Here is a 17929-nt window from a genome sequence, read left to right as displayed (position 1 = left end):
AGGATTTAACAAATAAATGAATTCTTCGTGGAAAACGTTTTAGACCAATCGTTTATTTTTCCGTCGTTATGTTAAATAAATTGCAAGCCTAGGAATTTGGTATTCGTTGAAAAACTTGAATCGAACCTCGTGAAAATATCCAAGAATAGAAAAGTAAATATAAAGTAAATGTTTTTCTCCGTATAGAACAGTAGTCGCATGTCTACAGGTACGACGTTTAACTCGTTGAGAATTTAGTCTCGTATCTTTGGACGATCCTTACTCAGCGTTCTTTTGGTTCTACCAATGTATGTATATCTTTCTAACAACGCTTTGAAGGAGTCGAAGGCGTTGAAAACAATTCGCGGTACATGGGAAGGATGCGCACGGTAAGGGTCCGTGGCTAATCGCTCGTAAATACGCAGTCGATGCCACCGTTGGCTCGCCATGCTTATTCGTAACCCATAAAGTTTGTCTGATCGGAATTTCAAGTAGCGTATCCGGCAGCAGAGTTCTCTTCTCGATCCACAGCCAGTCTCAAGATCTTATCGGAAGACAGACTCGTCTCGTCTATAAGACTTTTCTGTCAAATAAAGAAACGTCTCTTTTACTCTACCATATTCAGTGATTTCTACGAAAGGAATGATCTAAGCTCGAATCATCATTATTACATTGTAATCCATTTCGAAGAGTGAAACTTCTTAGCTAACGATAACATTTCATGAGAGAGAGAGAGAGAATCCTAATTGAAGGATCTAGTGTAGTATGAGTGTGAGATATATCTAATTGTAAGTATCGACGTATCATCCTATTCGAAATCCACCATTAGACTTGTGTTCATTGTCATCTATGAAAGTACATTAATATTTCTTTTAAAAGTGCATAAAAATATACGAACAATATACAAGAAAATGCATGCAACGTATAAAATATATGTTATAATTACAGTCAAACCTTAGATTAGAGAATACCTCGATATATTTTATTATAAATTCTGATACAGTACTTTATTGGAACCGAATAGATTCGTTTAAATCTATAATACTTAAATATTTGTCAATCCAAATAAAAAAAAGAAATATTTGATAAAACGTATAAATGGAAAGTATGTCCATGATAAAATTACCTTCGGAGAATCGGCTTATTCCATGTACGTACATACAAGGGTGTATGTCTTTGCAGGATGAGAAACTTGGAGGACCTTCGAGAGAATCGAAACCGTACCGGGAAGCGCGATCGTTGTGTCCTCGGGACACTCAAGGTGGTGTCTTACAAGGCCATAAAATTGACTCTTTTTGTTACTTTATCTCGGTCCAGTGCATGAACAAGGTTATCCACCGGACACAGGTTAAAAGGATACTTCCCTTTCGTCGTTTCTCTCTCTCTGTCTGCGTCCGTCTGTCCGTCCGTCTGTCTATCCTGTTCTTCTCATCTCATGTATACACTGTCGCATCAATAAAGACGCCTACGTACATCGTTCTGCAGACGGCCGTCACTTTTTTTACATCTTTTATCGAGGAATTAAAAATCAAGGAAAAGGGAATCCTGAATATTAAGCGTCCTACAAGGCGAAGGATCCAAAATTTAAACCATCTTTCGGGTATAGATATTATTCGAAATTTGATGGAACATCATTTATTCAGTTTATCTGTCGATAAGTTTGACAACCCATGTCATTTCATTGCTAATTGTAAGAAGAAAATAAAGATAATCCGATTAATCGTATATCACGATGAAATATGAAAGAGATATATAAAGTTAAAGTAATCGAAGGGGACTAAACCATAAGTATAGATAGTAGGACGTGGTAAACTAATTTCATAGAGAGATCGCCTATTGTCTACCATAAGATTCGATATAAATAATTTTGTTCCAAATCATCAAGTGGGTGTCGGAATGGTTATGTTGTAGAAGTAGTAATAGTCGTGGTAAAGGTAAAATGTAGTAGTAAGAAGTGGTGCAGAACGGAGATATAAACGAATGCGTAGTAATGTCTCCGGTGCGTTCTCAAAGAGCGCTATTTATACTCCTGACTGCACGAGGTAAAAGAACGAGGGGCGAAGGAACGAGTTCCTCAATAAGGCAGCAGGTAGGCCGTACGGTGATTCACAAGGCAATTTTTCCACCTGGACCAGACGGTGGCTCTGTTCTGGCGACTGCTGTTCCACCGTCCGTCCACTAGAATCGACTCGTTCGTTCTTTCTCTCCATTATCCATTTCTCTCTTTCTTCCTCCCTCTTCTTGCGCCGATCTTAACACTTTTCTTCTTTTAGTTTTTGTCCTTTACCATTGCTTCTCACTTACTCTATCTCTCGGGTTTCCATCATATCGCTAAATCCCAATCATGGATCGTTGCTGTCACCTTGATTCTCCATATTTTTCTTATACAGCAAGATCTCCTTTAAAGGAAAAACTGAAACAGATATCTACTCGTATGCGGAGAATACATTTGGAGGCTCCAAAGAAAACATTAACCCTTTGAACTCTTATATGGAGTCCGCCTTGACATCAATTTTCCTCGTTGCTAACTTCTATATCGAGCTCGGCTAGACATATTTTTTTCTTTGGAATGACTATTTATGAGAAACTTATCTTTTCCCACCTCCGCGAACTGATTCATCTTCGTTGAAATAAAATCTGTAAAAAGACTTTAGCAAAGGATAATGATATATATATATATATTCGTGAATTCGATGCTACTCTAATTGTATGTAGTAGCTAATCGATGTTTCGATAAGATTGGGTTTATTCGTTGAACCGTTAGTTCATTACGCGAATCAGCATGGAAATTTGAATGTCTATCGAAGAAGGAGTTCGATCGAGTTAACGATAATCGATACCGATCGACCGGTTGGCAAGGTAAAGAGCTTTCGAAGACGTGTGGGTGTTCGTGGGTACCTCAATTAACATTGGAATGGCATCGTTGTCGATCTTACGTAGGCGTTCGGCATCCGAGACACGTTTTCGTTAGTATGTTTCACTGTCGTCACGGTGCCGCAAGTGGAATCCTTCTTGTCGATTTGTCTTCGAGGAACGAGCGAAAGGTAGAATTCAGAAACGCGATGATTGGTGTACCGCATGACTATACTTTACCGATCATTCTTTATCCGATTTTATTAAGGATATCGAGGCCGTGTTAAACTCGACTTTCTCGCGAAAGTAAACGCGAGAAAAAGCGTGCGGTGGTATCGACTGGATAAGTAATGCCCGGGAATACGAATACCCTGTTAATGTAACGGGACTGTGGCAAGCGAAATAGATATGTATGTAACTATTGCTTACACGCATAAACTCTCTACTACAATAATTTATAGAATAAAAACTAACTTTAGCCAATTGTAACATTTTCAACTTGAAACTCGTATTAATACAATACTTCGTGTATTTAACGAGTAAAACAAAAAACCCAATGAAAAGAAATCAACGTATCGATAGTTTGCATCTTTTGATCGTATCGATATTTTAACGATTGTACGAGGAAAAAAAAAAGGTGTAGGAAAGAGGAAGAAAAATCTGAAAAATAAAATAAGTTAGGAAAATTCGAAGGACAGTCAGTTGTCGTTCTTCGTAGAATTCCCTAAATACCGAGAGTTCCAAAGGTGCGTCGTACCGGCGTAGATCTCAGGGACTTTGGTAAAAGAAAGAAAGAAGGAAAGAAAGAAAAGAGAGAAGGAGAGAGTCCTTAGGACTCTCAGCTCAAAGGAAGGACACAAGGAGCTTGTCTCTCTTCCGTCGTCGTTCGCCGCGGAAAAATCAGACGCCGCGGGAGAGAGAGAGAGAAGAGAAGGGAAGGGGATCTCCGATCGTTCGCGGGATCGTTTGCGGAGCGCTTACACCGACAGATGGGATTATCTGATCTTGAATCTAGCCGGGATGGCTCCAGCGCGTATAATTGCCATCGCCGAGGGAGCAGCAGCAAGCGTGGCCCTTGCCGTAGCTGTTGCTGTTGCCGTTGCTGTTGCTGTTGCTGTTGTTGTTGTTGTTGTTGTTGCTGTTGCTGCTTCTGCTGCTGCTGGCGACGCTAGAAAGGAGAGAGCTTTTCTGGTTCGAGTTGGTTAGTTTGTTGGTTGGTTGGTTGGTTGGTCGGCCGTAGGGCCGCACCGACGGAGTCAAGGCTGTGAACTGAGAATGTGCGTGCAACTATGCTAGCTAAGACCTTTTATTCCCGTTGGTATCCACGAGCTGGCTGGGAAGGCTTGGAGGTTATACGCGCCGGTAGAAACACAGAGAGTTAGAGTTAGAGCGAGAGAGAAAACTATCTAGTAGCGCATCCGTATGAATCTCAGAGGGCCAGCATCAACAGCAACAGCAGCAGGATCCCACCTCGTCGCTCGCAACCCCTTGATAACGATCTCTCCAGTCGACCATGGTGCCCGCACTTTTACGAACCCCCTGGCACCTGTCCACCCAAGTAGATAATAACGCTCCCGCGAATTCCCAAGCACGGCCTGATTGCTCGACTCTTTACCTACCTACCTACCTACCTACCTACCTACCTGTTATCTGTCGTTCTCCTCTTCTATTATTACTACTACTTCTACTATTTCTTAGTCGTCTTCCTCTGAAAAAGATAACAAGGAAGAGAAAGGATTTATTCATATTACTTATTCTCACCTTTTTTAAACTTATCATAGAATTGGATTAGTATTCTATTGGGTTGGTCATTAAATAACGTCTACATTTTCTACAAAGTTCTTATACTTTTGATTGAATTGTATAGCGTTTGATTGATCAAGAAATAATTTCATCATGTTGAATGAAAAATATTTGACACTTAAGAGATTGTACAGTTAATCTCAGTGTAACAGTATTAAAAATTAAATAGAAAATTTAATTAAAAATTACGACAATTCTATTAGTTCTACTGTTTGCCATTATACCATATCATCATTAGGATGAATTAAGGATAGATAAATATACAGATAGTGTTTTAATGACTACGATGGTATTGAGCAAGCACGGAATAAAGAAAGTCGATTCAGCAGGTTTATAATATCTTTCTTTTAATGCAAATCATTTTAATAAGTTTCCTTTTTAATTCATTAGAATTTGGTTAGAAAGATCGTTGTCATCAGTTTTGCGTCTCGTTCTCATCCGCATACTTACGATTATAAATCTTTTCAAAAAAAAAAAAAAAAAAAAAAAAAAAAAAAAGAAAGCAAAAAGGGTCCTTTATAAACGACACCTCGCGTGTAAAATCGAATCAATCAGACGTAGAATGAATCCCTGTCATCCCAAGAAGAATCGTTAGAAATATTGTCCCACGTAATCCCCAGACCGTGGAATTAGAGACAGATATGAAAGTAAAGAATTACGTAACTAAATTTGTGAGAGTATATTCGTGATAGAAATTAATAGGGTTCGTTCGAGGAACGCAAAACAGGTACTCTTAAATATATTATATATATATTTATGGGTCGAGCATAAAAATATAATTTCTCTATAGGAAAAACATAATTATTTTGAGATCTACAAATATTATTTTTTACTGTTTTTAATATTACCTTTCTAATATCAAAAATATAGACTCGTAAAAAGTTATTCTATGACTCACCCTGTATACGTGCGAGTATTGTGTCCCAGTTATACGATCAGGTGAGTGACACTTGACCTTCTCGGAAACTAGGATCCTACGCGATAGAAGTTTCATGGGATTCGCATCGATGTTTAACGTTTTCTAAGCTCACGTTTTAATGTACTAACGTCGGAGCCTAATGTACCAGATACACGTAACGCATACATACATACATACATACATAGAAAATTTCTGTTCGAACTCTGGTAACAACTTTCGTGGCAATAATCGTGCCATTGTAAAAAAGAAAAAGAAAAAAAACAACAACAGAAAAAAAATAATTTTATTGCAAGGACAAGAATAATAAACGCGTATCCTAATGGAAATAAAAATCGATGCATTAAGCAAATAACGTCGTTTCGATGGATCGATCCAAGGAAAATTAGGCTATAAAGCGAGTAATCGTTCGATAAGCATTATCGGAGTTTAGCATTATGCACTTTGCTAAAGAGAAAACGGAGAGAAAGGGGATATTAATATTGTATTAAATACAAATTTTTCTTCTCGTTTTTATTTCTTTTCTTTTTTCTTTCTTTTTTTCTTTTTTTTGGTTTGTTTATTTTCCATTTCTTTTTTCATCTTTTCTTTTTTAATTACGTTTTGACGGATAACGATCGTAAATTGTTCAGTCTAATTAAATAAACCGATTTCTTCCTTCGTTGCTTCGTCTCGAACCGATTTCACCTTTCTCTCTCTCTCTCTCTCTCTCTTTTTCCTTCATGTCGGTAAAAATCATTCGAGTCTTTTTAACGATACGGAACGAAAAATCATTTACGTGTTCTTAGAGGAACTCTTGGGCTATCCATAGTCTTTGCGGAGCGTCTTAATGGAATATCCTGATGATCGTATACGTCGTGATCTTTTGCGTTTCAAGGAACTCTCGAGCGACCGTTCCTTTGCGAAAGAAAAAGAGAGAGAAAAAGAGAGAGAGAGAGAGAGAGAGAGGAGGGAGATTAAGTAGCAAGGCAAGATAAAAAGCGTCAAGGTCCTAGTGGGCTTGTACAAACGTTGAAAGGTGTATGACCGGTAACGAGATTCATCTTTTAGTCGTTCGAAAGATCTGCGATGGTATCCTTCATTGGTTATGCGTATTTATAGATACATATATTATATTTTATAATCTACCTATTTATAAATATTACTGATCGTAACACCATTATTTTATTCTTTTTTCTTACTTAAACCATCACATCGAATCGTTTATTAATATTTATTTAATTTTCCCTTGCATTTTCCTTTTTTGTACTTTAGTAATTAAATATACTTTATAAAGAGGTTTTGCAACGTATAACGAACCAAATCGAATAAACGAAGTAAAGAAGATTTTGTTCACGGTGATACTCGTGAATCTCCATCATTCTTACCAGAGAAAACAAAACGTTAATTCTATTGATTAAACTATTACGTCTTACTTATTGTTAGTTTGGTACAGATCCGAGAAAGTTGAACGTCGAGTTGTTGGATCGGTTCGATTGCTAGACGGAACAAACACGTAAGGTTCTAATCTGAGCGATTGTTGTTGGTAGGCGCTAGACAACTTCCTACTCGATGGACACCACGTGGTTGTCGTCCATTTAGGTTCAAACTATACGTCTCGTGTCGTTCTAGATCGATGGACATTTCAAATCACGGAGTTAACACACAGATTGTAGCGCCCGTTCGTCCCTCCTCCCATCCTCCCATCCTCCTTTCCTTCGTTTTTACTTGTTTCTTTTTTATTTTTATTTTTTTTATCTTTATATGGACGTTGCGTAACCCAGCAATCGTACCCGGAAGGTATGAGAAACTCGCTGACGATCTCGAGACTCCTGAAACTTTCACTGTTGTCGTTGTCGTTGTCGTTGTAGTTGTCGTTGTCCTCGTCGTAGTTGGCCACGCTCTTCGATTCCCATTATAATCCTATCTTCGACGAATTATTTGATTACTCTCGTCTACTCGTGACCTGCCTTTTCATTCGTATAATATTATCTCAATGCAGGTAGACAATCTTTATGACGAAGATTTATTATTAATCCAACTGATTTTCTAAGGCTTTTGCATTTCATTTAATTATAGATATTTATACGTTTTTTTTATAGATATACGTGTATATATATTTAATTAGGTTATTTATTATTATTAAAATACGAACGCACGATACTAGTTACTTATAATTAATATACTCGTTGCACGTATATTTTGTGTCTCGTCGCTAATGACAGCATACAAAAAAATGACTTTAAGTCAGTTTAGCGAATCAAGAAGTACTGGTGTCTTCTTTTTTTCTTTTTTTTTCTAATGGAAAAAATAAGTGAGAAGAAAAAGTTGATCGAATTCAATCAAGGAATGTCAGGTCTTCCCCCTTTGCACGCACTGATAAAGAAAAAAAATCGAAGGGGGATGGTGGGAAAGGGGGAGAGGTGGAAAACGGTTCGTCTCGTTATGGAGTCTTCCTCGATTCCTCGAAACCGGTCTACGTATGCCACGAGATGGGGACGATACGAGGCGCTATGTGAATTTTAAGAATATTTGAAGAGTCGTCGATGATAGGCGGCGGTGGTGGTGGTGGTGGTGGTGGTAGTGCTGTTATAAGATGTGCGAAAAAAATCAAAATTCCACTTTCTAATTGGACATGTAAGTTGTCTCTGATCCTGGCGGCTAGACGAGACGTGGAAATAAAGAAAAAGAGAACGTTGCCCACACGTTCTAAGGAACGCAAAAGATATGCATATAATTATATAAGCTTGCACACATATATATCTATATATATATATATATATTATTTATACATTTTATGATTTTGTAGATCTAAATGAGTCAATAATTATACAAATGTAGTATAAAATTCAAATTATCAAATGCATATTATCCATATCCTAATGATGAAAGATACGACAATATTATTTTCAATTGCCAAAATAAAAATAGAAAAAAAGAAAATATAAAAAGGATCACATAACTTGTAATATACTTTCCTATATATATATAATAAATGATGATATAGATGTGTATAAATATTAAACATGCGAAAGGATAAGAAAGAAGAACAGGAGTAAGAGAAGGAGGAGGAGGAGAGCAAGAAGATAGGATGATCAAGCCGGTATGAAATCGTGACGCGTACCAAGGAGAGAAAGGTGGATCCAAGAATAAGAGAGAGAAAGAGAGAGAGAGAGAGACAGAGAGAGACCTTTAAGATCGCGAAGCAAAGCGTACGTATTCTATGTGTACATACGTTCTACATATATAACTCTCGTGTTCCTGACATAAGTCCCGTCAAGCCGACTCGCTAGGACCTTAAGCCGTTTGCCCTGGAACACGTGTATGCCACGGACAGATCGAAAGCGTATTGAAGTATCAGTTTACCAGCTTGGACGATAATACGATATTATTTATAGGCCGAACTTTGCCCATGTAATGTCGGAGAGGTTCTGATTCACCATAAAGATCATGTCTCTTCCGATGAATATTATAGATATACATATTCGATTGAAATTTTCAATTTATAGTAGTCATCGTTATAAAAGTATCAATCAATATATTAAACGATATTAGTTATATACGATATTACTATGAATATTATAGATATACATATTCGATTGAAATTTTCAATTTATAGTAGTCATCGTTATAAAAGTATCAATCAATATATTATAAACGATTTTATACTTCTTTTATTGAATATAGTTAATAGGAAAAAAAATAATATAATAAAAATGATAACACATTGCTACAATTTGTAACTTTTCCAATGATTGTAGGTACACCATAAAAAAAGTTATCTATCAGTATTACAAAAGTGTAATCGTAACTCTTATCATATCTTGTTAGAAGTTTACTATCCGATATGATTGACGGAAGAATCTCGGTGAACGTAGTACGGGAACGTTTGAAAAGACTGAACCAGAGAGTGCTCGAGGAAGATTCACCTTCCGCGGGACGAATCTTACCACCCAAGACGATTCACGATTTTCTACGGTACAGTGCTCTCTCTCTCTCTCTCTCTCTCTTATTTTAACTCTTTCACCCTCCCTTACCTCCCACTCTGTCTCCCAAGATTTCTTTTTCTCTCTCACGTAGTAGAAAAGGATTCGCCGACGAAGGACAAGTAAATCGGCAGCGTCATTTCGTTGAAGAAGAATACGCCGAGAGACGATCGTTGTTGTTGTTGTCACCGTGGAAGGACACTCTCTCTCTCTCTCTCTCTCTCTCTCATGCGATCGAGATTTATCGTGATCTATCTCTCTCTTTCTCTCGAATCGTATCGCTAGAATTTTTTCGCAATGATCCATGGAAAATCAAGAGTGCCTACCCTCGAACAAATTAATCGGACAATACCTCTCTTTCATCGACAATAAAAATCAGAGCCAAAGAAGAGAAACGTTGTCCAGTCATTATCCTTGCTTGCTTGCTTGCTTGCTTGCTTGCTTGCTTGCTTACTTACTTGTATGTGTATGCGTGTGCACACAATCAAGAGTAAGCAAGTAAGCGGGCTCGAGCAACAACGTAGAAGTATATAATCGGCACGATCGTTCGTCGAAGTTCACGGTCGCTTGTTATAATTAGAAACGCCTTCAGCTCGGCTCCTATCTCTCCTTCTCGTCTCGTCTTCTCTCTCTCTCTCTCTCTCTCTCTCTTTCTCTTTTTCATTCTCTTTCTCTTTCTCTTCACTACCGGCAGTAAGATTACACGCAACGCCGACACCTTCCTTCCTTCCCTTCCCTTTCCCAATCACCTTCGTATCGACATTAACCGAACCAAATTGTTATACGGTAGAACCTCCATTATCCGTACTAATAGGGAGACATAAATGTTGATAATTGGACAACAACGACTCTTCTCTATCGTCCTAGTATTTCTTTCCGTACTCTCACTTATATCAATCTTATATTTATAATTTGAATTTTATTATTTTTTATATCATATATAGGATCAAATTACTACCGATATCTAAATCATATCTTGCAAATTTTGAATTTAATATCGTAACATTCCTAGTCACTTTTAGTTGTTCGATTAATTATATTATCAAAACATCAATTGAACAGCCAGTGTGCTAACGTTTAAACTAGAAGAGTAAGACTCGAACGACCTCACCCTAATTGGATACCGTAACACGAATATCATTTGAATGTAATTTAATTAATATTTCGTTCGAACTCAGACAAATTTGGTAGCCCAATTTAGCAAAGGGATTAAATATTTTCGATAAATCATATCTTGCAAATTTTGAATTTAATATCGTAACATTTCTAGTCACTTTTAATTGTTCGATTGATTATATTATCAAAACATCAATTGAACAGCCAGTGTCCTAACGTTTAAACTAGAAAAGTAAGACTCGAACGACCTTACCCTCTAATTGGGTACTGTAACACGAATATCATTTGAATGTAATTTAATTAATATTTCGTTCGAACTCAGACAAATTTGGTAGCCCAATTTAGCAAAGGGATTAAATATTTTCGATAAATCATATCTTGCAAATTTTGAATTTAATATCGTAACATTCCTAGTCACTTTTAATTGTTCGATTAATTATATTATCAAAACATCAATTGAACAACCAGTGTGCTAACGTTTAAACTAGAAAAGTAAGACTCGAACAACCTTACCTTAATTGGGTACCGTAACACGAATATCATTTGAATGTAATTTAATTAATATTTCGTTCGAACTCAGACAAATTTGGTAGCCCAATTTAGCAAAGGGATTAAATATTTTCGATAAATCATATCTTGCAAATTTTGAATTTAATATCGTAACATTCCTAGTCACTTTTAATTGTTCGATTAATTATATTGTCAAAACATCAATTGAACAGCCAGTGTGCTAACGTTTAAACTAGAAAAGTAAGACTCGAACGACCTTACCTTAATTGGGTACCGTAACACGAATATCATTTGAATGTAATTTAATTAATATTTCGTTCGAACACAGACAAATTTGGTAGCCCAATTTAGCAAAGGGATTAAATATTTTCGACGTTTGTATCTTCCTTTCTTTTTTCTCTTTCTCTTCTTCATCATCATCTTTAGTCTACCTTCTCGTGATGGCAAAGGTATTAAGACGCGATTCACGATTACGATTAGACCGACACATTTGAGATAGAACGGGCAGACGAAATCGGCTTAACTGGTAATCGCATTAACTGGAAGCGAATTTAATGAATATCGTAGTGTCAAAAGTCTTTGCTGAGGATTGAAAAGACACGTTATTGGAACGCAGAGATAAGATTGTCTAACGGGATAAGCAAAGGTTTAGAACGGTTCAAGAAAAAAAAAAAGAAAAAAAGATAATAAATTAACGAGATATTTATTTATTATAAGTCTCGTTTCATTACATAATTTGCTAGTTAGTAAGCATTAAATGTTTATTAGAAAAAAATCATAATAATCTTGATACGTATTTAAAGTACATATACATCCAGTATTGATTTAAACCCCAAGACTTCTCGAACTTTTCCTATTCGACGATCCTTTTTATCCGAGCAAATATTTTCACGGTTGCTCTATTGTATAAACTCACAGATATATCATACTATTATACAAATTTAGTTACACAACTTTGTACGGGGATCACGATCGGTGCTATCAAAAGTTTCAATTTCGAATAAATTCTATGAAAAGAGAATGGAATAAAATTGATTAAACATAAAAATAATTATACCATTTTAAATTTATATATACTTTTCTCGATGGAGATAACTAAAACGTAGAAAATTGATATACTATTTGAAAAAGCAACATTCCATAATCTAGAAACAATTTCAGCGAGCAAGAGTACTGTTATCTGGTACATACGGAAGGTTCGATCAAGGAAAGATATCCACCACCATGAGTGGAACATACTCGTACACTGAAGCAAGGATAACAGTACTCTCTTTCTCGATGGAAGGGTTACGGAAGTTGTGGGGAAGGCAAGGGCACAATGCTGCAAGTATCCGACAGGAAGAAGATCGAATATCAGGAGCAGACTCACACACAAGTGTTGGTTCAAGTTGTCCGAATCTGCACACAAAGGGTCTTCTTTGTATGTAGAAAGATTCGGGGTGGTGGTGGTGGTGATGGCGGAGCTCGAAACACGCGAAGTAAACACTTTCGCCGAAGGGCTTTTAAAAAGATAAAAAAAAAAAAAAAAGAAAAAAAAGAAAGAGGATCGAAGCGGAATCGCAAACGCCCCGCGGAGAGGAAGGAAGCTACGACAAATTAAGTGTTGCCCCGACAACGGTGCCTGAAACACGCGTCCGTGCTAGAATTACATTCCGAGATACGAATCTCAACACGGGATTTGAATAATGTACCGGTGCGCTTTTCTTCTTGTGTGTGTTTGTGTGTGTGTGTGTGTGTGTCGAGGAATAAGCAGTATATACCCGGGAGCAAAAGCATCTCGAGAAAACGCCCGGCACGTTGTACACGGGGTATCGATCGAATGGATTTAAATGTGTACGATTAGAACACACAGTAGTAGTAGTAGTAGTAGTAGTAGTAGTAGTAGTGATGTTGGTGGTGGTGGTAATCATGATCGGGAAAATCATACCTCTCTCTCCATATGAGTAGATATAATAATGATGTTCAACGAATGTACCACTTAAGATTTTTTCTAATCTCTCTTAACCTCTATTTTGTTTGAATATAAAATAATAATAGTAGCAGCATTCATTCGATTAGAGTTTATAGTTTTGTGGAAAATGAAGTTTGTCGAAAAATTGAAAAAAAGGTTCGCTCATTATTATTTGATATGGAACGGGAATAAAAGAGGGAGATAGAAAGAGAGTGTAAAGGATTTAGCTAGAGAAACAGGAGAGAGAAAGAGAGAGAGGTCCTGGCCATACCATTACGGAGGAGCCTGCTGAGTGAGATATTACCGCCGTCATAACCTCTAATAACTACACAGAGCCCTTTATAACGCCTCCCAGTGCTTCATTGTATCGCGGTGGTAGACTTCACTGGTAGGCTCCTCTTGTCTCCTCGCGTACCTAATGTAGCTAAGGCACCCACCCGAGACTCGTGTTTTAAAACGATAGTCCTATTGTCTACGAGACTCCTTGCCATCCTCGTACTCTCCGAAGGATAAGCCCTCGAGGGTGCCGAAATCAACCGTGAAAAACATTTTGAGAATGATTTACGTGAGAGAATTTAGTCTATTTTATAAATTCTTTCTTCTCCTAATCTAGCTAGCGCTAGTCCTTTCTCTAATATTCTTTCTTGAGAATTACCTCGAAGATGTGTTCCTACGTTTCTAATGAAGATTCATTTTTCAAAAGAGAAAAGGGGGAAAGGAAATGGTGAAATACATTATTATGCTTAGATTTGCTTAGTTTATTACATTTTTTTTTTTCATTAAGTATAATTGAAAAATACTCTGTAAAAGTATTATTCATTATTTCGATAGAAAAATATTTTGAAAATTACTCGTTAATATAATATTTGTGTTATGTTTCATTAAAATAATTTAAAACTAATACATTTCCTAGAGAGAAGACACCCTCCTTCCCTCCCCCCCTCTAGAATCCCTAAATTTTCTCGAGGCGTTTACTAATCTTCTTCTTCTTCTTCTTCTCCTTCTTTAAATTAACTTCGAAGAGATGCTCCGTTCTAATGAAGATTAATTTTTGAAACAGATGAAATATTATGCTTAGAATTGCCAGACGGTATATAATCGTGTTAGTCTCGATAAATAAGACCCAAATATTTTAATATAAAAAAGAAAAATACACACGCCAAAACAAAAGCGCGACAAAAATAAAAATTTCTTTCTTTCTTTCTTTCTCCTTTGATAAAAAGATCGTAGAAAATTGTCGAAGCAAAAAACTCGTATAAGAATTAGGTATTTGAAATTATCGGGGAAAAAATGTGCCCATAGGAATCGTTCGGTAATATGGAGTGGTATATAACCCATAGAGGTATGACTCAGGAGAGAATTTAATTAGCTCGCAAGGGCAATCGCTCGCGGTTTTACTACTCTGTACGATCCGTTGGAGCATCCTGTTTACCGGTAGAACACCGTAATGCGTACCACCGCTCGTTATTTGCGCGCGTGCACGCACACACGCACACAAACGTTATCTCTCTCTCTCTCTCTCTCTCTTTCTCTACCTTTTACCCTGTTTCACTCTTCTCTACAACATCTACGAGATTACACTTCGGAAGGGAGCACCTCCGGCGGCATTATAAGTATCTAACCATTTTACCTTTCTTCGATATGCTCGCCTTCCGTGCGATAAAATTGATGTTCCGGAATATAACACCAATGTAAAGTACACATTGCGAACACAACTTAGTCTTCTCTTCTTCTTCTTCTTCTCCCTCTCTCTCTCTCTCTCTCTCTCTCTCTCTCTCTCTGTGTTTTTCTTTTTCTTTATCTATCTCTTTCTCGACAAATTGCCTATCCGAGGAAGGATTATCTACCTTTTTATTTTATTTTATTTCTTTTCGGATTCTTTTTTTCCATTTCTTTTTCTTTTTTTTTTATCCTCCTCGCCTATCCTCGAAACGTCCGGTCGAGATGCCATGCGGTATTTCACCAACGATAATTATCGTCCACTTTGTACTCGACTTGAAAAGTTAGGTTATATAAATTGAAATTATTATTTGATAATATTTCAATGGTAGGTAGGTAATGGGGGATTAGTTTTTTTATTAAGAATAATATTATATTTTTTTTGTTTTTCCCTATCGAAGAGCTAGATCTACTTTGAGAGATTATTTAAATCGATCGACTGACGAGATGATATTTTAATTAGAACCTTTCCGAATTATTTTTCCACCCGTCGAGAAGAAGAAGAAAAAGAATAAACCTTTTAGGATTGAAACTGTCGAGTCGTGTGGATGTTTTCGAGATCACCAACGTACGTGGACCACACGGTAATCAAGCTTACACAGGGTGTTCTATTTATTAAACATCTTAAATAACAAATTTTTAATATACAAAATAAACATTTATATTTTGATAATGAACATTTTCTAAAAATAGAAAAAAATACCGGAAAATATTATTAATTCGTGAGAATAAATCAATAATATTAGGAAACGCCTAAGAAAATTCATGAACAGAAATGTTAAGGTAAATGATCGAATATAAGAATAATAATAATTAATCGATTATAAAATATTTCTATACGAAATGTAATAGAATTGAAATGAAAATCCGAACGAATGGGACACCCTGTATAATAAGTAGGATAGTCGGCAAGCGAATCGAACGAATCGTGACTAAACGCATTTCGATAAAGGCAACGTTGGCTTGGTTGGGTCTGAAGATACTAGAGTCGATACGACAAAACGGGGGATGAGAGTTTCGATTAGCTCGTCGTCGAAGTCCGCGTGCGAATCTCTGTGTATGGGGGTGGGGGAGGGGGGGGGAGGAAGGGCGGGGATTGAACCACAAGAACAACGGGAAGGGGACGTAGGGAAAGGGCTCGCCACTATCTCTCTTAAGAATTATATCCTGTGAAAGAACGTAGAGCTCGATCGAGTAGAAGACACCCACAGGGGGTGAAATACGTGATTAATGATGAGAGCTACGAGTAAATATACGATCGTTTTGTTTAATCGTGCCTTCTTCCTAATGGATTCTTTTTTCGGCGTCCCAAGAGTATCAGAGAAGAAGAAGAAGGAGAAGAATAATACAGTGGTGTAGAAAAAAGATTAGGATAGTCCCTAATATACATCATATATATATATATTTTTCTATTAATATCTAGACGTATGTAAATCATATTAATAACGCGTATCTATAATTGATTTTCTATTATACATATTTTATATTTAACGATGTCATAATTTTGAAGATCATTTAACAGAAATATTTTGATTGGACTAACGATAGAATTTATTATGGAAATTGAAAATATATTTTTTTGTAAATAGTACAAATAAATATTAACTCGTTAATATAATTTTTCTTCTATCATATCGCGGTGTTAGTTTTTATTGTTGTTGCAAGTATCTAACGTCACTGTTAATCCTTTCTGTTTATACCATTTTTACAATGGGCTATACGGTAAAGCACCAAAATCCAATCGTGACGGTCGAACTCGTAAATATCTGGACTTTGTTTCTGAACGGCCATAACTCCTTCTATCTTTGAGAACGCTCCCGCTGTCTCTGAAATACTGCGAGCAGACCTTTTAAAACTTTGCTCGCACGCGATAGTGAGCCTTTGGCAACAAGGTGAGAGACAGTATAAAAAAAGAAACAGAGAAATCAAGAGAAAGAGAGAAAAAGATAATAAATTCGATGCATGAGCACAACGATCACATGAGCACAACTAAAAATGAGATATCATCGTTCACATAAATTCTCTTTTTGATCGAGAACCATTTTTTCGTCCCACGTTTTCTTCTCTACTTTACTCTTACTTCAATAAGATATACGTGTACGTATATACATAATACAGATATAAATATAAAAGCCAGTGAATATCGAAATGTCGTAAGCGAGCTTTTTCGTTTTCGAAGATATCCTCGAAATTATGCGATAATATTCAATTTAGAACCATCCTTTAATCGAAAAAAGTAATTGTTTCAATATCAAAAATGTTCAACCAACTCAACTATGCGTTACATTTATTTCTAATCATTCGAAGAAATGCATCGTTAAGTAAATCAATTTATTTCTAATTTATAGATAATCGAGATATTTAGATTTACCGGAAACAGGACTAATTCATGAAATCTCGGAAAATAAAAATTCGTTACCGGACGAAACGATTTGCGAACAAACATCGCCTCGTTCTTGGCGTTGTCCTCGCCTATAATCAGCACTTACGTACCTACCTTGTACGTGCATATACACATACATAATTTCATACACACTTAAGTACACTTTGCAGGTACGCGAAGGTGCAATAAATGTCCCGCGAAACGGACGATAATGCCGCGTATAAATCGTTGCTATTAATGGCATACATTACCTAGAGAGAACCCTGTTACTCGTTTCATGGAAAGTTCGAACATCCCGACTCTCGATTACGTTGGCTTGTTTCATAGATCATTCTTGACTTTGTTCCCTTAAATTAATCATTTGAAAATCAATTGAATAAAAATATTCAATCGAAATATTTTATAAACACTTACGCTTACGTTGATTTTCTTCTATTCGATTACACGTGTGTTAATTACTTATTGAAATTATTTACGAATGAAAAAAAAAAAAGATTGATTTGTATTTTTTTGTTGTTTCTTTTTTCTCAAACTGTAATCAAAGCTTAATGCAGAGAATGAGTCGTCGTATCTTTGAAAGTTATTCGATCACCTTTCTCTCTTGCACGCTTCTGTGGAACGTCGTCTTCGGTGCAGGGTTCTCCATTCCAATCGTTCGCACGTGACTCGAACGGAGAAAGTGAGACGGTAAAGAACGTTCCTCTACGAGGAAGCTCCTCGAAGATCATCAACCA

Source organism: Polistes fuscatus, unplaced genomic scaffold, assembly GCF_010416935.1.
Source record: "Polistes fuscatus isolate 324 unplaced genomic scaffold, CU_Pfus_HIC Scaffold11, whole genome shotgun sequence".
NCBI classification, from domain to species: domain Eukaryota; kingdom Metazoa; phylum Arthropoda; class Insecta; order Hymenoptera; family Vespidae; genus Polistes; species Polistes fuscatus.
The sequence above is the reverse complement of the archived record's forward strand: the minus strand, read 5'-3'. Positions refer to the sequence as shown.